Here is a 20662-nt window from a genome sequence, read left to right on the forward strand (position 1 = left end):
CCTCCTGAACGTGGACTACAAGATTTTGGCCAAGGTACTAGCCAACAGGCTAAAGGTTGTCATTGGGCGAATTGTTCATCCTGATCAGACTTGTGGCATTCCTGGTAGAAGGATTGCAGACAGCCTTGCGCTGCTGAGGGACACGGTTCATTATATCAAAGACCGCCATGCACATGTGGCCCTGGTCAGTCTTGATCAGGAGAAGGCCTTTGATCGTGTCTCTCATGGTTTTATGCGTAAGGTTCTGTGCAGGTTTGGATTGGGTGATATGTTTTGTTCTTATGTTAACCTGATGTACCTTGATATTTACAGCTCTGTGTTGGTGAACGGCTGGAAGACTGACCCCTTCTCTGTACTGTCTGGGGTCAGACAAGGCTGCCCTCTTTCACCTCTCCTTTTTGTCTGTTGTATAGAGCTCTTTGCGATGTCCATCAGGCGAAACCCAGAGATCAGAGGGATCACCGCACCGGGTCCAGACCGACTAGAGGCCAAGTGTTCGCTCTACATGGACGACGTCACTGTCTTCTGCGCTGATCAGCGTTCGGTGGCAGCACTCGTCCAGACCTGCAACAACTTCGGCCAAGCTTCAGGGGCAAAAGTCAACTGCGGGAAGTCAGAGGCAATGCTGTTTGGTCAGTGGCACCTGTCATCCCCCGCTGCATTCCCCTTCACAATCAAGCCGGACTTCATCAAAATTCTTGGAGTTTGGTTCGGTGGAGAGGAGGCGGCCCTGAAGTGCTGGGAAGAGAGACTGGCAACAGTCCGGCAAAAGATTGGACTGTGGAGCCTCAGACTTCTTACCATCGAAGGGAAAGCACTGGTACTGCGCAACGAGATTCTTCCCGTTCTTCAGTACACGGCCCAAGCTTGGCCACCTCTTGCTGCCGTCTGTAAGACCATCACGAGGACAGTCTTTCACTTCATCTGGGGCTCCAAAATGGACAGAGTGAAGCGGTCTGTTATGTACAAGGAGCCCCACAAAGGTGGGAAAGGGATCCCTGATATCCCCACCATGCTGCGGGCCTTCTTTGTTTGCAACTGTATCCGCAGGACACTCCTTGAAAAGAACGTTTGCTCTGCTGGGAAGTCCATGTCACGCTTTTTCCTGCTTCCTCTTTGGAGGAAACTTGGTTGGGACAAGTGGGACAGCTCCTTCCCTTACAACTGGACTACACCTTGGTTTTACCTGGATGTTGGACAATTTGTGAGGGAGCACCATCTGGAGGGACTTAAACCAGACTTGTGGAAACCTAAAACTATCCACAAGCTCATCAGAGCTAAGGACATTATGGAGTCTGTTCCAGGGCTCCCTGTGGCCACGGCCAAACATGTTTGGGAGAATGTGGCCTCTAAGAGACTGACTAATGGACATAAAGACATTGCATGGATGGCCATTCAGGGGGGTTTGCCTCTCAGGACATTTATGCACTCCCGGAACCTGTGCAGATATGTTCACTGCCCCTTTTGTATTACCAAGAGGGAGACTGCTCAACATATCTTTTGGGACTGTCCCACTGCACAGGCATTGTTGGATGCCCTGGAACATGAACTTAAGGACAGTGTGCCCAGGACTTGCCTTTCATACCATTCGGTATTTTATGGATTATTTCCTGGGACTCACACCGTTGAGGCAATCCAGGAGGCCTGGCGCCTTATGAACTGTTTTAAGGACGCTATGTGGCTTGCCAGGAACCGCCTCATCTTGAAGCGGGAGAAGATGACCATCCAGGACTGTCGCAGGCTTATCCATAGCCTGTTAAGAGACTATAACACCCTTGACAGTCCTGAGGAAGATGAAGACGACGATTGATTGTAATTGATTGATTGTTGTCTCCTCTTCTCCTCCTCCCCATTGTGTCTATTTTCAATAAAAAACTTTGGTTTGTGCTCCCCTCCCTCTCCCCCTCCAACCCATTCCCCTTCACAGCATGAAGTATTATTGAATGTCATGTCTATTTATGCACCCTTCCCTTTGTGTCTGTCCTCAATAAAAAAACTTTTTGCTCGTGACTCCATCACCCTACCCCTCTCACCTACCTCCCCCTCACACCCAATGTTATTTTATTGCACTGTAATACACTGTAAAGTTTGAATGGTTAGTGCAGTACTTGATGTATATAGTGTAGGATGTCATGTCTTGTACTTTATGCCCTGTATTGCACTAAAACGTATGCATGATCATGTCTTACGGTGTACTGCGTACACTTGAATGAAATGTATGAACTGTGTTTTTTGTACTTTATACAAAATAAAGCTACTTTTTCAATCAAAAATCTGTTCTTATCAGTTTAATATCTGATACGCCCCCTATCTGGGGGCCATATATTAAATGGATTTTTAGAACAGGGAGATGGAAGAAGAGCTTGCTCTGTCCACTCCACGCATTGACCTGGTATTGCAGTACTTCCAGGACCGGTGCACTTCTCTTATCCAGTTATCAAAAAATAGAATCATGTCTCTTTTCAGCAACAAAAAAACATAAGAACAGATTTTTGTCTCCTGTGTCTTATTTCGTGTCAATTTATTGTGTCTTTTTGTTGTTTTGTTTCTTATCTCTTTTAGCAAACAAGCATTTGCAGATAAGAAGACCCTTTTCTTTGTCCAAAAGGATTACTGAATTGATCCAATTATTCCTTTAATGGAGCAACTTGTGATTTGCAAATTCAATTGGATCTCCGAATGAATGAAACTATTAATCTGACGTAGTGTGTCTCCCTCTTGTGGACCCAGTGACATAATAAAGGCAAGTGAGGATTATGACACACACCTTTTAGAACCCTGCTGCTGTTGCAGCATGCAGCTTCCTTTTCTATTTACTTGCCGGTGGCCCGAGAAACAATTGTGATGCACCTTGAAGTGCTGTTTCTGTGACATGCTGTGAATATTCCGAAAGAAGCTGGGCAGACAGTGTGATTAATTGCCTGGGGAGACGAGGACGGAACGGCAGGCCGACTAATCAGCGGGCGTCGTTGCACTTATGGTCAAGGGGAGGAGTTAATGCAAATTTTGCAGGCATCTCGTTTGAAAAGTCCTCGGCTCATGTGCGTGCCTTTGCAGACAGAGAGGTGTAAAGAGGGTCCCAGTGAAGGTGTCAGGCTTTTCAGGCTAGTCGGGCCTAGAATGTGCAGCAATGGAGTGTTGTGGGCCGCCGCTGAAGAAAGTATACGGCGTGTGGCGTGGCTGTCTCCTACAGTTGTCAGGCCTAGCCTGAGAAGCGGGCGCTTTCCTGGGTCCCTTTTCAGGTTATCGCTTCTCGGCCTTTTGGCTAAGATCAAGTGTAGTATCTGTTCTTATCAGTTTAATATCTGATACGCCCCCTATCTGGGGGCCATATATTAAATGGATTTTTAGAACAGGGAGATGGAAGAAGAGCTTGCTCTGTCCACTCCACGCATTGACCTGGTATTGCAGTACTTCCAGGACCGGTGCACTTCTCTTATCCAGTTATCAAAAAATAGAATCATGTCTCTTTTCAGCAACAAAAAAACATAAGAACAGATTTTTGTCTCCTGTGTCTTATTTCGTGTCAATTTATTGTGTCTTTTTGTTGTTTTGTTTCTTATCTCTTTTAGCAAACAAGCATTTGCAGATAAGAAGACCCTTTTCTTTGTCCAAAAGGATTACTGAATTGATCCAATTATTCCTTTAATGGAGCAACTTGTGATTTGCAAATTCAATTGGATCTCCGAATGAATGAAACTATTAATCTGACGTAGTGTGTCTCCCTCTTGTGGACCCAGTGACATAATAAAGGCAAGTGAGGATTATGACACACACCTTTTAGAACCCTGCTGCTGTTGCAGCATGCAGCTTCCTTTTCTATTTACTTGCCGGTGGCCCGAGAAACAATTGTGATGCACCTTGAAGTGCTGTTTCTGTGACATGCTGTGAATATTCCGAAAGAAGCTGGGCAGACAGTGTGATTAATTGCCTGGGGAGACGAGGACGGAACGGCAGGCCGACTAATCAGCGGGCGTCGTTGCACTTATGGTCAAGGGGAGGAGTTAATGCAAATTTTGCAGGCATCTCGTTTGAAAAGTCCTCGGCTCATGTGCGTGCCTTTGCAGACAGAGAGGTGTAAAGAGGGTCCCAGTGAAGGTGTCAGGCTTTTCAGGCTAGTCGGGCCTAGAATGTGCAGCAATGGAGTGTTGTGGGCCGCCGCTGAAGAAAGTATACGGCGTGTGGCGTGGCTGTCTCCTACAGTTGTCAGGCCTAGCCTGAGAAGCGGGCGCTTTCCTGGGTCCCTTTTCAGGTTATCGCTTCTCGGCCTTTTGGCTAAGATCAAGTGTAGTATCTGTTCTTATCAGTTTACCAACTACCCGGTGGAGGTTATGCTGAGTGTGGCTCATCCGATAGCGCACTCTAACATTGGTGAGGGGCTGATGTAGACTCTGCTGCATGGTGCACTTGTCTCTCTCCTGCCCAAAACCCAGAGGACATACCTGAGTGTGGCTCATCCGATAGCACACTCTAACCCTGGTGAGGAACTGTTTGAGACTTGTGTTACCCGATCAAAGCCGGCCAGGAGCAAGAAGACCGACCCCGGGGAAGAAGCGCTGCCGACCCCCCCTGCCTGCCGGGAAGAAGACGCCGGGAGCACCTCCGGCTGAAGAAGCCCTCCTCTCCTCGGGCCCTGCTCCACTGGAAGAAGCGCCTCCTCTTCAGCGGAAGCCCCTGCTCCTCTCTACCCAGCGGGAGGACATCTGCACTGCTCCCTCCACCCCGGACGACCAGCCTCTCTACCCCAGGAAGAGCCAGGACGATGGCCTCAGCTACCCCAGCTCCTGCCTCCACCCCTGCTCCTGCCCCTGGGAAGAAGGGAGGAAAGACGACCGCCCCGAAGCCTCCCCCCGTGGCCGGAACCTCTGCCTCCACCGCCCCTGCTGCTGCCGGACAAGGCCAGCCCAACCAGGACACCCCCCAGAAGACCCCCACCCTGGAACCCTGGATGAGGCAGACCGTGGTCCTGAAGCTGAAGGAAGTGGAAGGAAGGGTCCCAGACATGACGGCCGAGACCTTCGGCAAGAAGATGATCCTGGACCAGGGCTTCTCCAAGGCTGAAACCCTCAGCGTGCAGAACTACCTGAAAGGGATCTGGTACATCACCTTCGCCTCCATTGCCATCTGTAAGAGGTACTGGGAGGCAGTGAAGACTGCGAGACCGGAGTCTCCCTTCTCCCGCTTCGTGGGGAACTGCCCCATCCAAAGAGAGGAGAGAAGAGTCACGGTCTCCATGAGAAATCCTCACACCCCTGGTAAGGACATCGCTACCTTCCTGAGCCGCTTCTGCTCCGTGGTCAAGGACCCCTCCAAGATCCTGGATGTCAACGGCTTCTGGACAGGCAAGTGGTCCATTATCATCAGACTGAGGAAAGACAGCACGGCAACTGACGGACTCCAACACCTGCCATCAAGCTTTGCCCTGGGCGGCTCTGCCGGCCTCCTCCACTATGCCGATCAGCCGAGGAACTGCAGAAAATGCGGGGAAGCTGACCACATGGCGAGAAGCTGCAAGGTCTCAGCCTGCAGGAACTGCAAGGTGGCGGGGCACGAGTCCAAGGATTGCCCAAGAAAATTGTCCTGCAACCTCTGCGGCCTGGCCAGCCACATCTACAGGGACTGCCCCCAGAGGGCCAGATCCTACGCTGCAGCTGCCGGGATTGGACTGCCGGAAAGCGGACCTGCCCCTGCCCTGCAGCCCAAGCCAGCCCAGAGGAAGCAACAGAAGCCCACACCGCAGCCAAGAGCTGGTAAGATATCTCCCACCCCTGTTGTGACAGCACCCCCCTCCCTCCCCGCTGTCACAACACCCCCCCCCCCCTGCAGTAGCACTAACCCCCTCCACCGCTACTGCAGCTCCCTCCCTTTCCCTGGAGGATTTCCCCCCCCTCCTCCCTCTTGTGTCTGCAGGTGATGAGAACAAACAAAGAAGGAAGCGGAAAGAGCTGGACAGCCCAGCTGGCGACTCTGACCCTTCCAAGAAAAAGGCAATCGAGCTGGAAGAGGACCCTCTCCCGTCAGAGGGGGCCCTGGTAGAGATGGTGGATGAGCTGCTGGATTCTGAGCAGGAGGAGGAAGAATTCCTGCAACTGCCCCAAATCTGCCTATTCGACCAGCTAGAGGAGAAAGGTCTGCTCCCACCCGAAGGGGACACGGGCAGACCGGACCAAGTCCCACCGGACAAGGAGGGTAACTGATGTATTGACTGTGCTAACCCCCCTTTTTCTCCCAACTAATGGCTAACTTTTCTCTTTTTACCATTAATGTGAGGAGTGTGAAGGATAAGATTAGACGTCAGTCTGTGTTTACCTTTCTTGACAGTCAGAAATGTGATGTTTACATGTTGCAGGAATGTTCTCTCCCTTTCTCTAGTTCCTACAGGCATCTGGGGAGGCAGTGGTCTCACGGGCCCTCCTATTGGTCTGGGGGGAGTGACTGTAAGTCTGCAGGGGTCGCCATTCTTATCAGGGGAAGCCTCTTCACATTAGATTCCGTTCAGGAGTTTGTCTGCGGCAGATTGCTTATCGTAGATGGCTCCTGGGCGGGTGAGCCTATCAGGCTTATCTGTGTGTATGCATCCCCGGGTAAGAATGAGCGTTTGGAGCTTTTCCAGACCCTGCGGGCCCAGCTCGCAACCACCAGGGCGGTAGTGATGGCTGGGGACTTTAACTGTCCTATAGAGGAAGATGGTAGGAGTTCTTGTACTAATGCTAAACTTGATGTTTCTTCCAGGTTGTTGCAGGAGATGGTAGCCGAAGCATCCTTGCGGGATGCAGTGGGATCTATGGGGGCCGGCTCTGTGAATTATACTTGGAGCCGCCCCGATGGCTCGGTGCGTTCCCGGATTGACTTTGTGTTTACATCGAGAGCGGTAAGACAAAACAGGCATGTCATGGTTCCCTGCTTTTTCTCTGATCATAGGGCCATTCTCTTTGAAGGTGTTCTGGGTCACGGGTTCCCTCCCGGCCCTGGCTCTTGGAAGCTGAACTGCGCTCTGCTGGGAAAGGAAGAGGTGATGGTTGAGCTGAGGGATGCCTATGTAATGTGGAAAAATGACAAAATGTATTTTGACTGTATGTCTAACTGGTGGGAGTATGTCAAGGGCAAGTTTCGCAGTTTCTTTCAGGCTAAAGGCCGCCAACAGGCGTGTGAGAGGAAGAGAAACTTCAGGAGACTTCAGCGTCAGCTGCAGTCCCTGCTGGATCTCCAACTCTGCGGCTGGGATGTGAAGGATGATCTGGCTGAGGCCAAAGGGGGCCTGAAAAGGCACTTCGAGGAAGAGGCCAATCGCATCGTCTTCCGTTCCAAGGTGGAGAATCTGGAGAAGGGTGAGAAATGTAATTCTTTCTTTTTCAGAAAACTCCACTCCGGCCACACGCCCCTGACTGAACTGCGGGACGAGTCTGGCACCCCCAGGAGGGGGAAGGAGGGCGTCATGGGAGTCGTCTCAGACTACTACGGCAAACTCTACTCCCCTAAGACTACAGACGACGACGCAGCTGAATCTTTCCTGTCAGGTATCACTAACCCTATTGATCCTACAGGTAGGGCAGCTATGGATGCCCCCCTCACCTTGGGGGAGCTGCACTCTGCCGCTAAATCCTTTAGGCCGGGCAGGACCCCGGGCAGTGATGGCCTCCCAGCCGAGCTCTATGTAGCGCTGTGGGACCTCATTGGCCCGGACCTGTTAGAGCTGTATGAGGAGATGGTGGTGGAGGGCAGGATGCCTCCTACTCTGAGAGAGGGCTTGATCACGATTTTGTACAAGCGCAAGGGAGAGAGATGTGACCTCAAAAATTGGAGGCCCATCTCCCTCCTGAACGTGGACTACAAGATTTTGGCCAAGGTACTAGCCAACAGGCTAAAGGTTGTCATTGGGCGAATTGTTCATCCTGATCAGACTTGTGGCATTCCTGGGAGAAGGATTGCAGACAGCCTTGCGCTGCTGAGGGACACGGTTCATTATATCAAAGACCGCCACGCACATGTGGCCCTGGTCAGTCTTGACCAGGAGAAGGCCTTTGATCGTGTCTCTCATGGTTTTATGCGTAAGGTTCTGTGCAGGTTTGGATTGGGTGATATGTTTTGTTCTTATGTTAACCTGATGTACCTTGATATTTACAGCTCGGTGTTGGTGAACGGCTGGAAGACTGACCCCTTCTCTGTACTGTCCGGGGTCAGACAAGGCTGCCCTCTTTCACCTCTCCTTTTTGTCTGTTGTATAGAGCTCTTTGCGATGTCCATCAGGCGAAACCCAGAGATCAGAGGGATCACCGCACCGGGTCCAGACCGACTAGAGGCCAAGTGTTCGCTCTACATGGACGACGTCACTGTCTTCTGCGCTGATCAGCGTTCGGTGGCAGCACTCGTCCAGACCTGCAACAACTTCGGCCAAGCTTCAGGGGCAAAAGTCAACTGCGGGAAGTCAGAGGCAATGCTGTTTGGTCAGTGGCACCTGTCATCCCCCGCTGCATTCCCCTTCACAATCAAGCCGGACTTCATCAAAATTCTTGGAGTTTGGTTCGGTGGAGAGGAGGCGGCCCTGAAGTGCTGGGAAGAGAGACTGGCAACAGTCCGGCAAAAGATTGGACTGTGGAGCCTCAGACTTCTTACCATCGAAGGGAAAGCACTGGTACTGCGCAACGAGATTCTTCCCGTTCTTCAGTACACGGCCCAAGCTTGGCCACCTCTTGCTGCCGTCTGTAAGACCATCACGAGGACAGTCTTTCACTTCATCTGGGGCTCCAAAATGGACAGAGTGAAGCGGTCTGTTATGTACAAGGAGCCCCACAAAGGTGGGAAAGGGATCCCTGATATCCCCACCATGCTGCGGGCCTTCTTTGTTTGCAACTGTATCCGCAGGACACTCCTTGAAAAGAACGTTTGCTCTGCTGGGAAGTCCATGTCACGCTTTTTCCTTCTTCCTCTTTGGAGGAAACTCGGTTGGGACAAGTGGGACAGCTCCTTCCCTTACAACTGGACTACACCTTGGTTTTACCTGGATGTTGGACAATTTGTGAGGGAGCACCATCTGGAGGGACTTAAACCAGACTTGTGGAAACCTAAAACTATCCACAAGCTCATCAGAGCTAAGGACATTATGGAGTCTGTTCCAGGGCTCCCTGTGGCCACGGCCAAACATGTTTGGGAGAATGTGGCCTCTAAGAGACTGACTAATGGACATAAAGACATTGCATGGATGGCCATTCAGGGGGGTTTGCCTCTCAGGACATTTATGCACTCCCGAAACCTGTGCAGATATGTTCACTGCCCCTTTTGTATTACCAAGAGGGAGACTGCTCAACATATCTTTTGGGACTGTCCCACTGCACAGGCATTGTTGGATGCCCTGGAACATGAACTTAAGGACAGTGTGCCCAGGACTTGCCTCTCATACCATTCGGTATTTTATGGATTATTTCCTGGGACTCACACCGTTGAGGCAATCCAGGAGGCCTGGCGCCTTATGAACTGTTTTAAGGACGCTATGTGGCTTGCCAGGAACCGCCTCATCTTGAAGCGGGAGAAGATGACCATCCAGGACTGTCGCAGGCTTATCCATAGCCTGTTAAGAGACTATAACACCCTTGACAGTCCTGAGGAAGATGAAGACGACGATTGATTGTAATTGATTGATTGTTGTCTCCTCTTCTCCTCCTCCCCATTGTGTCTATTTTCAATAAAAAACTTTGGTTTGTGCTCCCCTCCCTTTCCCCCCCTCCAACCCATTCCCCCTCACAGCATGAAGTATTATTGAATGTCATGTCTATTTATGCACCCTTCCCTTTGTGTCTGTCCTCAATAAAAAACTTTTTGCTCGTGACTCCACCACCCTACCCCTCTTACCTACCTCCCCCTCACATCCAATGTTATTTTATTGCACTGTAATACACTGTAAAGTTTGAATGGTTAGTGCAGTACTTGATGTATATAGTGTAGGATGTCATGTCTTGTACTTTATGCCCTGTATTGTACTAAAACGTATGCATGATCATGTCTTACGGTGTACTGCGTACACTTGAATGAAATGTATGAACTGTGTTTTTTGTACTTTATACAAAATAAAGCTACTTTTTCAATCAAAAAAATCTGTTCTTATCAGTTTAATATCTGATACGCCCCCTATCTGGGGGCCATATATTAAATGGATTTTTAGAACAGGGAGATGGAAGAAGAGCTTGCTCTGTCCACTCCACGCATTGACCTGGTATTGCAGTACTTCCAGGACCGGTGCACTTCTCTTATCCAGTTATCAAAAAATAGAATCATGTCTCTTTTCAGCAACAAAAAAACATAAGAACAGATTTTTGTCTCCTGTGTCTTATTTCGTGTCAATTTATTGTGTCTTTTTGTTGTTTTGTTTCTTATCTCTTTTAGCAAACAAGCATTTGCAGATAAGAAGACCCTTTTCTTTGTCCAAAAGGATTACTGAATTGATCCAATTATTCCTTTAATGGAGCAACTTGTGATTTGCAAATTCAATTGGATCTCCGAATGAATGAAACTATTAATCTGACGTAGTGTGTCTCCCTCTTGTGGACCCAGTGACATAATAAAGGCAAGTGAGGATTATGACACACACCTTTTAGAACCCTGCTGCTGTTGCAGCATGCAGCTTCCTTTTCTATTTACTTGCCGGTGGCCCGAGAAACAATTGTGATGCACCTTGAAGTGCTGTTTCTGTGACATGCTGTGAATATTCCGAAAGAAGCTGGGCAGACAGTGTGATTAATTGCCTGGGGAGACGAGGACGGAACGGCAGGCCGACTAATCAGCGGGCGTCGTTGCACTTATGGTCAAGGGGAGGAGTTAATGCAAATTTTGCAGGCATCTCGTTTGAAAAGTCCTCGGCTCATGTGCGTGCCTTTGCAGACAGAGAGGTGTAAAGAGGGTCCCAGTGAAGGTGTCAGGCTTTTCAGGCTAGTCGGGCCTAGAATGTGCAGCAATGGAGTGTTGTGGGCCGCCGCTGAAGAAAGTATACGGCGTGTGGCGTGGCTGTCTCCTACAGTTGTCAGGCCTAGCCTGAGAAGCGGGCGCTTTCCTGGGTCCCTTTTCAGGTTATCGCTTCTCGGCCTTTTGGCTAAGATCAAGTGCAGTTGTGGCAGATCAGCACTTGCCTCTTTAACTAGAGGGCTGGAATGCAGCTTTGAAAGGCTGGGACAAATGTGCATCCGGACTGGAAACCCGGGGGGCCATAAATCACGGGTCAAGAGACCTTAATATAGATACAACGTGATTCTGTTGGCACCCACGCACTTCTGACCTCTTTCTCCTAAGCAATGCTATATTCTTTGCCCGGACCTTTTTGGCTGGGCAAGAAAATTTTTATACCCGGCCCAGGGTGAAGCTCCGGCGGATCTCAGGGGCAAAATGGGTCCCCTAGTGTGGCAGGCCAAGGGGGCCCATACTAGCCCAGCCACCCGGCTGGGGCCGTATCCACTCGGCTTGAGTCCTGGGTGAAGCTCTGGCAGATCCCAGGGACTAATGGGGCCCTCCTAGCTTTGCGGCGACGAGGGTCCAACCCTGCCCAGCCACCCGGCTGGGGCCGTACCCACTCGGCTTGAGTCCTGGGTGAAGCTCCGGCAGATCCCAGGGACTAATGGGGCCCTCCTAGCTTCGCGGCGACGAGGGTCCAACCCCGCCCAGCCACCCGGCTGGGGCCGTACCCAATCGGCACACCGAGCACTGGGTGAAGCTTCGGCGGATCCCAGGGGCTAAGAGGCTCCCCTAGCTTTGCGGCGAAGGGAGTCAGACGACCCCGGCCCCTAAGTGACCTTTTTGGTTCTGGGGGTCGAGGACCAGGGTCCTTCCTCTCCGGAGGGAGGACCACGCACCGAAAACTCTTGTGCATGTTTTTTGGGTATTTACTCATTTTTTTCGTGCACAAGGGACGAGCTCAAGGCTTTAAATAAAAAAAAAAAAAAAAAAAAAAAAAAAAAAAAAAAAAATCTGTTCTTATCAGTTTAATATCTGATACGCCCCCTATCTGGGGGCCATATATTAAATGGATTTTTAGAACAGGGAGATGGAAGAAGAGCTTGCTCTGTCCACTCCACGCATTGACCTGGTATTGCAGTACTTCCAGGACCGGTGCACTTCTCTTATCCAGTTATCAAAAAATAGAATCATGTCTCTTTTCAGCAACAAAAAAACATAAGAACAGATTTTTGTCTCCTGTGTCTTATTTCGTGTCAATTTATTGTGTCTTTTTGTTGTTTTGTTTCTTATCTCTTTTAGCAAACAAGCATTTGCAGATAAGAAGACCCTTTTCTTTGTCCAAAAGGATTACTGAATTGATCCAATTATTCCTTTAATGGAGCAACTTGTGATTTGCAAATTCAATTGGATCTCCGAATGAATGAAACTATTAATCTGACGTAGTGTGTCTCCCTCTTGTGGACCCAGTGACATAATAAAGGCAAGTGAGGATTATGACACACACCTTTTAGAACCCTGCTGCTGTTGCAGCATGCAGCTTCCTTTTCTATTTACTTGCCGGTGGCCCGAGAAACAATTGTGATGCACCTTGAAGTGCTGTTTCTGTGACATGCTGTGAATATTCCGAAAGAAGCTGGGCAGACAGTGTGATTAATTGCCTGGGGAGACGAGGACGGAACGGCAGGCCGACTAATCAGCGGGCGTCGTTGCACTTATGGTCAAGGGGAGGAGTTAATGCAAATTTTGCAGGCATCTCGTTTGAAAAGTCCTCGGCTCATGTGCGTGCCTTTGCAGACAGAGAGGTGTAAAGAGGGTCCCAGTGAAGGTGTCAGGCTTTTCAGGCTAGTCGGGCCTAGAATGTGCAGCAATGGAGTGTTGTGGGCCGCCGCTGAAGAAAGTATACGGCGTGTGGCGTGGCTGTCTCCTACAGTTGTCAGGCCTAGCCTGAGAAGCGGGCGCTTTCCTGGGTCCCTTTTCAGGTTATCGCTTCTCGGCCTTTTGGCTAAGATCAAGTGTAGTATCTGTTCTTATCAGTTTAATATCTGATACGCCCCCTATCTGGGGGCCATATATTAAATGGATTTTTAGAACAGGGAGATGGAAGAAGAGCTTGCTCTGTCCACTCCACGCATTGACCTGGTATTGCAGTACTTCCAGGACCGGTGCACTTCTCTTATCCAGTTATCAAAAAATAGAATCATGTCTCTTTTCAGCAACAAAAAAACATAAGAACAGATTTTTGTCTCCTGTGTCTTATTTCGTGTCAATTTATTGTGTCTTTTTGTTGTTTTGTTTCTTATCTCTTTTAGCAAACAAGCATTTGCAGATAAGAAGACCCTTTTCTTTGTCCAAAAGGATTACTGAATTGATCCAATTATTCCTTTAATGGAGCAACTTGTGATTTGCAAATTCAATTGGATCTCCGAATGAATGAAACTATTAATCTGACGTAGTGTGTCTCCCTCTTGTGGACCCAGTGACATAATAAAGGCAAGTGAGGATTATGACACACACCTTTTAGAACCCTGCTGCTGTTGCAGCATGCAGCTTCCTTTTCTATTTACTTGCCGGTGGCCCGAGAAACAATTGTGATGCACCTTGAAGTGCTGTTTCTGTGACATGCTGTGAATATTCCGAAAGAAGCTGGGCAGACAGTGTGATTAATTGCCTGGGGAGACGAGGACGGAACGGCAGGCCGACTAATCAGCGGGCGTCGTTGCACTTATGGTCAAGGGGAGGAGTTAATGCAAATTTTGCAGGCATCTCGTTTGAAAAGTCCTCGGCTCATGTGCGTGCCTTTGCAGACAGAGAGGTGTAAAGAGGGTCCCAGTGAAGGTGTCAGGCTTTTCAGGCTAGTCGGGCCTAGAATGTGCAGCAATGGAGTGTTGTGGGCCGCCGCTGAAGAAAGTATACGGCGTGTGGCGTGGCTGTCTCCTACAGTTGTCAGGCCTAGCCTGAGAAGCGGGCGCTTTCCTGGGTCCCTTTTCAGGTTATCGCTTCTCGGCCTTTTGGCTAAGATCAAGTGTAGTATCTGTTCTTATCAGTTTAATATCTGATACGCCCCCTATCTGGGGGCCATATATTAAATGGATTTTTAGAACAGGGAGATGGAAGAAGAGCTTGCTCTGTCCACTCCACGCATTGACCTGGTATTGCAGTACTTCCAGGACCGGTGCACTTCTCTTATCCAGTTATCAAAAAATAGAATCATGTCTCTTTTCAGCAACAAAAAAACATAAGAACAGATTTTTGTCTCCTGTGTCTTATTTCGTGTCAATTTATTGTGTCTTTTTGTTGTTTTGTTTCTTATCTCTTTTAGCAAACAAGCATTTGCAGATAAGAAGACCCTTTTCTTTGTCCAAAAGGATTACTGAATTGATCCAATTATTCCTTTAATGGAGCAACTTGTGATTTGCAAATTCAATTGGATCTCCGAATGAATGAAACTATTAATCTGACGTAGTGTGTCTCCCTCTTGTGGACCCAGTGACATAATAAAGGCAAGTGAGGATTATGACACACACCTTTTAGAACCCTGCTGCTGTTGCAGCATGCAGCTTCCTTTTCTATTTACTTGCCGGTGGCCCGAGAAACAATTGTGATGCACCTTGAAGTGCTGTTTCTGTGACATGCTGTGAATATTCCGAAAGAAGCTGGGCAGACAGTGTGATTAATTGCCTGGGGAGACGAGGACGGAACGGCAGGCCGACTAATCAGCGGGCGTCGTTGCACTTATGGTCAAGGGGAGGAGTTAATGCAAATTTTGCAGGCATCTCGTTTGAAAAGTCCTCGGCTCATGTGCGTGCCTTTGCAGACAGAGAGGTGTAAAGAGGGTCCCAGTGAAGGTGTCAGGCTTTTCAGGCTAGTCGGGCCTAGAATGTGCAGCAATGGAGTGTTGTGGGCCGCCGCTGAAGAAAGTATACGGCGTGTGGCGTGGCTGTCTCCTACAGTTGTCAGGCCTAGCCTGAGAAGCGGGCGCTTTCCTGGGTCCCTTTTCAGGTTATCGCTTCTCGGCCTTTTGGCTAAGATCAAGTGTAGTATCTGTTCTTATCAGTTTAATATCTGATACGCCCCCTATCTGGGGGCCATATATTAAATGGATTTTTAGAACAGGGAGATGGAAGAAGAGCTTGCTCTGTCCACTCCACGCATTGACCTGGTATTGCAGTACTTCCAGGACCGGTGCACTTCTCTTATCCAGTTATCAAAAAATAGAATCATGTCTCTTTTCAGCAACAAAAAAACATAAGAACAGATTTTTGTCTCCTGTGTCTTATTTCGTGTCAATTTATTGTGTCTTTTTGTTGTTTTGTTTCTTATCTCTTTTAGCAAACAAGCATTTGCAGATAAGAAGACCCTTTTCTTTGTCCAAAAGGATTACTGAATTGATCCAATTATTCCTTTAATGGAGCAACTTGTGATTTGCAAATTCAATTGGATCTCCGAATGAATGAAACTATTAATCTGACGTAGTGTGTCTCCCTCTTGTGGACCCAGTGACATAATAAAGGCAAGTGAGGATTATGACACACACCTTTTAGAACCCTGCTGCTGTTGCAGCATGCAGCTTCCTTTTCTATTTACTTGCCGGTGGCCCGAGAAACAATTGTGATGCACCTTGAAGTGCTGTTTCTGTGACATGCTGTGAATATTCCGAAAGAAGCTGGGCAGACAGTGTGATTAATTGCCTGGGGAGACGAGGACGGAACGGCAGGCCGACTAATCAGCGGGCGTCGTTGCACTTATGGTCAAGGGGAGGAGTTAATGCAAATTTTGCAGGCATCTCGTTTGAAAAGTCCTCGGCTCATGTGCGTGCCTTTGCAGACAGAGAGGTGTAAAGAGGGTCCCAGTGAAGGTGTCAGGCTTTTCAGGCTAGTCGGGCCTAGAATGTGCAGCAATGGAGTGTTGTGGGCCGCCGCTGAAGAAAGTATACGGCGTGTGGCGTGGCTGTCTCCTACAGTTGTCAGGCCTAGCCTGAGAAGCGGGCGCTTTCCTGGGTCCCTTTTCAGGTTATCGCTTCTCGGCCTTTTGGCTAAGATCAAGTGTAGTATCTGTTCTTATCAGCTTACCAACTACCCGGTGGAGGTTATGCTGAGTGTGGCTCATCCGATAGCGCACTCTAACATTGGTGAGGGGCTGATGTAGACTCTGCTGCATGGTGCACTTGTCTCTCTCCTGCCCAAAACCCAGAGGACATACCTGAGTGTGGCTCATCCGATAGCACACTCTAACCCTGGTGAGGAACTGTTTGAGACTTGTGTTACCCGATCAAAGCCGGCCAGGAGCAAGAAGACCGACCCCGGGGAAGAAGCGCTGCCGACCCCCCCTGCCTGCCGGGAAGAAGACGCCGGGAGCACCTCCGGCTGAAGAAGCCCTCCTCTCCTCGGGCCCTGCTCCACTGGAAGAAGCGCCTCCTCTTCAGCGGAAGCCCCTGCTCCTCTCTACCCAGCGGGAGGACATCTGCACTGCTCCCTCCACCCCGGACGACCAGCCTCTCTACCCCAGGAAGAGCCAGGACGATGGCCTCAGCTACCCCAGCTCCTGCCTCCACCCCTGCTCCTGCCCCTGGGAAGAAGGGAGGAAAGACCACCGCCCCGAAGCCTCCCCCCGTGGCCGGAACCTCTGCCTCCACCGCCCCTCCTGCTACCGGACAAGGCCAGCCCAGCCAGGACAACCCCCAGAAGACCCCCACTCTGGAACCCTGGATGAGGCAGACCGTGGTCCTGAAGCTGAAGGAAGTGGAAGGAAGGGTCCCAGACATGACGGCCGAGACCTTCGGCAAGAAGATGATCCTGGACCAGGGCTTCTCCAAGGCTGAAACCCTCAGCGTGCAGAATTACCTGAAAGGGATATGGTACATCACCTTCGCCTCCATTGCCATCTGCAAGAGGTACTGGGAGGCAGTGAAGACTGCGAGACCGGAGTCTCCCTTCTCCCGCTTCGTGGGGAACTGCCCCATCCAGAGAGAGGAGAGAAGAGTAACGGTCTCCATGAGAAATCCTCACACCCCTGGTAAGGACATCGCTACCTTCCTGAGCCGCTTCTGCTCCGTGGTCAAGGACCCCTCCAAGATCCTGGATGTCAACGGCTTCTGGACAGGCAAGTGGTCCATTATCATCAGACTGAGGAAAGACAGCACGGCAACTGACGGACTCCAACACCTGCCATCAAGCTTCGCCCTGGGCGGCTCTGCCGGCCTTCTTCACTATGCCGATCAGCCGAGGAACTGCAGAAAATGCGGGGAAGCTGACCACATGGCAAGAAGCTGCAAGGTCTCAGCCTGCAGGAACTGCAAGGTGGCGGGGCACGAGTCCAAGGATTGCCCAAGAAAATTGTCCTGCAACCTCTGCGGCCTGGCCAGCCACATCTACAGGGACTGCCCCCAGAGGGCCAGATCCTACGCTGCAGCTGCCGGGATTGGACTGCCGGAAAGCGGACCTGCCCCTACCCTGCAGCCCAAGCCAGCCCAGAGGAAGCAACAGAAGCCCACACCGCAGCCAAGAGCTGGTAAGATATCTCCCACCCCTGTTGTGACAGCCCCCCCCTCCCTCCCCGCTGTCACAACACCCCCTCCCCCTGCAGTAGCACTAACCCCCTCCACCGCTACTGCAGCTCCCCCCCTTTCCCTGGAGGATTTCCCCCCCCTCCTCCCTCTTGTGTCTGCAGGTGATGAGAACAAACAAAGGAGGAAGCGGAAAGAGCTGGACAGCCCAGCAGGCGACTCTGACCCTTCCAAGAAAAAGGCAATCGAACTGGAAGAGGACCCTCTCCCGTCAGAGGGGGCCCTGGTAGAGATGGTGGATGAGTTGCTGGATTCTGAGCAGGAGGAGGAAGAATTCCTGCAACTGCCCCAAATCTGCCTATTCGACCAGCTAGAGGAGAAAGGTCTGCTCCCACCCGAAGGGGACACGGGCAGACCGGACCAAGTCCCACCGGACAAGGAGGGTAACTGATGTATTGACTGGGCTAACTCTTTTTTTTCTCCCAACTAATGGCTAACTTTTCTCTTTTTACCATTAATGTGAGGAGTGTGAAGGATAAGATTAGACGTCAGTCTGTGTTTACCTTTCTTGACAGTCAGAAATGTGATGTTTACATGTTGCAGGAATGTTCTCTCCCTTTCTCTAGTTCCTACAGGCATCTGGGGAGGCAGTGGTCTCACGGGCCCTCCTATTGGTCTGGGGGGAGTGACTGTAAGTCTGCAGGGGTCGCCATTCTTATCAGGGGAAGCCTCTTCACATTAGATTCCGTTCAGGAGTTTGTCTGCGGCAGATTGCTTATCGTAGATGGCTCCTGGGCGGGTGAGCCTATCAGGCTTATCTGTGTGTATGCATCCCCGGGTAAGAATGAGCGTTTGGAGCTTTTCCAGACCCTGCGGGCCCAGCTCGCAACCACCAGGGCGGTAGTGATGGCTGGGGACTTTAACTGTCCTATAGAGGAAGATGGTAGGAGTTCTTGTACTAATGCTAAACTTGATGTTTCTTCCAGGTTGTTGCAGGAGATGGTAGCCGAAGCATCCCTGCGGGATGCAGTGGGATCTATGGGGGCCGGCTCTGTGAATTATACTTGGAGCCGCCCCGATGGCTCAGTGCGTTCCCGGATTGACTTTGTGTTTACATCGAGAGCGGTAAGACAAAACAGGCATGTCATGGTTCCCTGCTTTTTCTCTGATCATAGGGCCATTCTCTTTGAAGGTGTTCTGGGTCACGGGTTCCCTCCCGGCCCTGGCTCTTGGAAGCTGAACTGCGCTCTGCTGGGAAAGGAAGAGGTGATGGTTGAGCTGAGGGATGCCTATGTAATGTGGAAAAATGACAAAATGTATTTTGACTGTATGTCTAACTGGTGGGAGTATGTCAAGGGCAAGTTTCGCAGTTTCTTTCAGGCTAAAGGCCGCCAACAGGCGTGCGAGAGGAAGAGAAACTTCAGGAGACTTCAGCGTCAGCTGCAGTCCCTGCTGGATCTCCAACTCTGCGGCTGGGATGTGAAGGATGATCTGGCTGAGGCCAAAGGGGGCCTGAAAAGGCACTTCGAGGAAGAGGCCAATCGCATCATCTTCCGTTCCAAGGTGGAGAATCTGGAGAAGGGTGAGAAATGTAATTCTTTCTTTTTCAGAAAACTCCACTCCGGCCACACGCCCCTGACTGAGCTGCGGGACGAGTCTGGCACCCCCAGGAGGGGGAAGGAGGGCGTCATGGGAGTCGTCTCAGACTACTACGGCAAACTCTACTCCCCTAAGACTACAGACGACGACGCAGCTGAATCTTTCCTGTCAGGTATCACTAACCCTATTGATCCTACAGGTAGGGCAGCTATGGATGCCCCCCTCACCTTGGGGGAGCTGCACTCTGCCGCTAAATCCTTTAGGCCGGGCAGGACCCCGGGCAGTGATGGCCTCCCAGCCGAGCTCTATGTAGCGCTGTGGGACCTCATTGGCCCGGACCTGCTAGAGCTGTATGAGGAGATGGTGGTGGAGGGCAGGATGCCTCCTACTCTGAGAGAGGGCTTGATCACGATTTTGTACAAGCGCAAGGGAGAGAGATGTGACCTCAAAAATTGGAGGCCCATCTCCCTCCTGAACGTGGACTACAAGATTTTGGCCAAGGTACTAGCCAACAGGCTAAAGGTTGTCATTGGGCGAATTGTTCATCCTGATCAGACTTGTGGCATTCCTGGTAGAAGGATTGCAGACAGCCTTGCGCTGCTGAGGGACACGGTTCATTATATCAAAGACCGCCATGCACATGTGGCCCTGGTCAGTCTTGATCAGGAGAAGGCCTTTGATCGTGTCTCTCATGGTTTTATGCGTAAGGTTCTGTGCAGGTTTGGATTGGGTGATATGTTTTGTTCTTATGTTAACCTGATGTACCTTGATATTTACAGCTCTGTGTTGGTGAACGGCTGGAAGACTGACCCCTTCTCTGTACTGTCTGGGGTCAGACAAGGCTGCCCTCTTTCACCTCTCCTTTTTGTCTGTTGTATAGAGCTCTTTGCGATGTCCATCAGGCGAAACCCAGAGATCAGAGGGATCACCGCACCGGGTCCAGACCGACTAGAGGCCAAGTGTTCGCTCTACATGGACGACGTCACTGTCTTCTGCGCTGATCAGCGTTCGGTGGCAGCACTCGTCCAGACCTGCAACAACTTCGGCCAAGCTTCAGGGGCAAAAGTCAACTGCGGGAAGTCAGAGGCAATGCTGTTTGGTCAGTGGCACCTGTCATCCCCCGCTGCATTCCCCTTCACAATCAAGCCGGACTTCATCAAAATTCTTGGAGTTTGGTTCGGTGGAGAGGAGGCGGCCCTGAAGTGCTGGGAAGAGAGACTGGCAACAGTCCGGCAAAAGATTGGACTGTGGAGCCTCAGACTTCTTACCATCGAAGGGAAAGCACTGGTACTGCGCAACGAGATTCTTCCCGTTCTTCAGTACACGGCCCAAGCTTGGCCACCTCTTGCTGCCGTCTGTAAGACCATCACGAGGACAGTCTTTCACTTCATCTGGGGCTCCAAAATGGACAGAGTGAAGCGGTCAGTTATGTACAAGGAGCCCCACAAAGGTGGGAAAGGGATCCCGGATATCCCCACCATGCTGCGTGCCTTCTTTGTTTGCAACTGTATCCGCAGGACACTCCTTGAAAAGAACGTTTGCTCTGCTGGGAAGTCCATGTCACGCTTTTTCCTTCTTCCTCTTTGGAGGAAACTTGGTTGGGACAAGTGGGACAGCTCCTTC

The 20662-nt window shown here is 50.5% G+C and overlaps 4 non-coding genes and 5 pseudogenes across 4 annotated transcripts; all 9 read left to right on the top strand.

The window, feature by feature from the left end:
• Positions 1-2254: 2254 nt before the first annotated feature.
• Positions 2255-2426, top strand: LOC142111943 (U2 spliceosomal RNA; annotated as a pseudogene).
• An 819-nt stretch (positions 2427-3245) lies between these two features.
• LOC142112021 (U2 spliceosomal RNA) lies at positions 3246-3436 on the top strand. The gene has a single exon (XR_012681105.1). It is a non-coding gene; the product is annotated as a U2 spliceosomal RNA (small nuclear RNA).
• Positions 3437-4255: 819 nt separating this feature from the next.
• On the top strand, positions 4256-4412 carry LOC142111981 (U2 spliceosomal RNA; annotated as a pseudogene).
• A 5655-nt stretch (positions 4413-10067) lies between these two features.
• On the top strand, positions 10068-10241 carry LOC142111935 (U2 spliceosomal RNA; annotated as a pseudogene).
• A 1629-nt stretch (positions 10242-11870) lies between these two features.
• LOC142111973 (U2 spliceosomal RNA) lies at positions 11871-12101 on the top strand (annotated as a pseudogene).
• Positions 12102-12920: 819 nt separating this feature from the next.
• On the top strand, positions 12921-13111 carry LOC142112033 (U2 spliceosomal RNA). The gene has a single exon (XR_012681117.1). It is a non-coding gene; the product is annotated as a U2 spliceosomal RNA (small nuclear RNA).
• An 819-nt stretch (positions 13112-13930) lies between these two features.
• On the top strand, positions 13931-14121 carry LOC142112045 (U2 spliceosomal RNA). Its single transcript, XR_012681129.1, has one exon. It is a non-coding gene; the product is annotated as a U2 spliceosomal RNA (small nuclear RNA).
• An 819-nt stretch (positions 14122-14940) lies between these two features.
• Positions 14941-15131, top strand: LOC142111854 (U2 spliceosomal RNA). Its single transcript, XR_012681010.1, has one exon. It is a non-coding gene; the product is annotated as a U2 spliceosomal RNA (small nuclear RNA).
• Positions 15132-15950: 819 nt separating this feature from the next.
• Positions 15951-16107, top strand: LOC142111985 (U2 spliceosomal RNA; annotated as a pseudogene).
• The last annotated feature ends 4555 nt before the right edge of the window (positions 16108-20662 follow it).

This window comes from Mixophyes fleayi (assembly GCF_038048845.1).
Source record: "Mixophyes fleayi isolate aMixFle1 chromosome 6 unlocalized genomic scaffold, aMixFle1.hap1 SUPER_6_unloc_1, whole genome shotgun sequence".
Taxonomy (NCBI): domain Eukaryota; kingdom Metazoa; phylum Chordata; class Amphibia; order Anura; family Limnodynastidae; genus Mixophyes; species Mixophyes fleayi.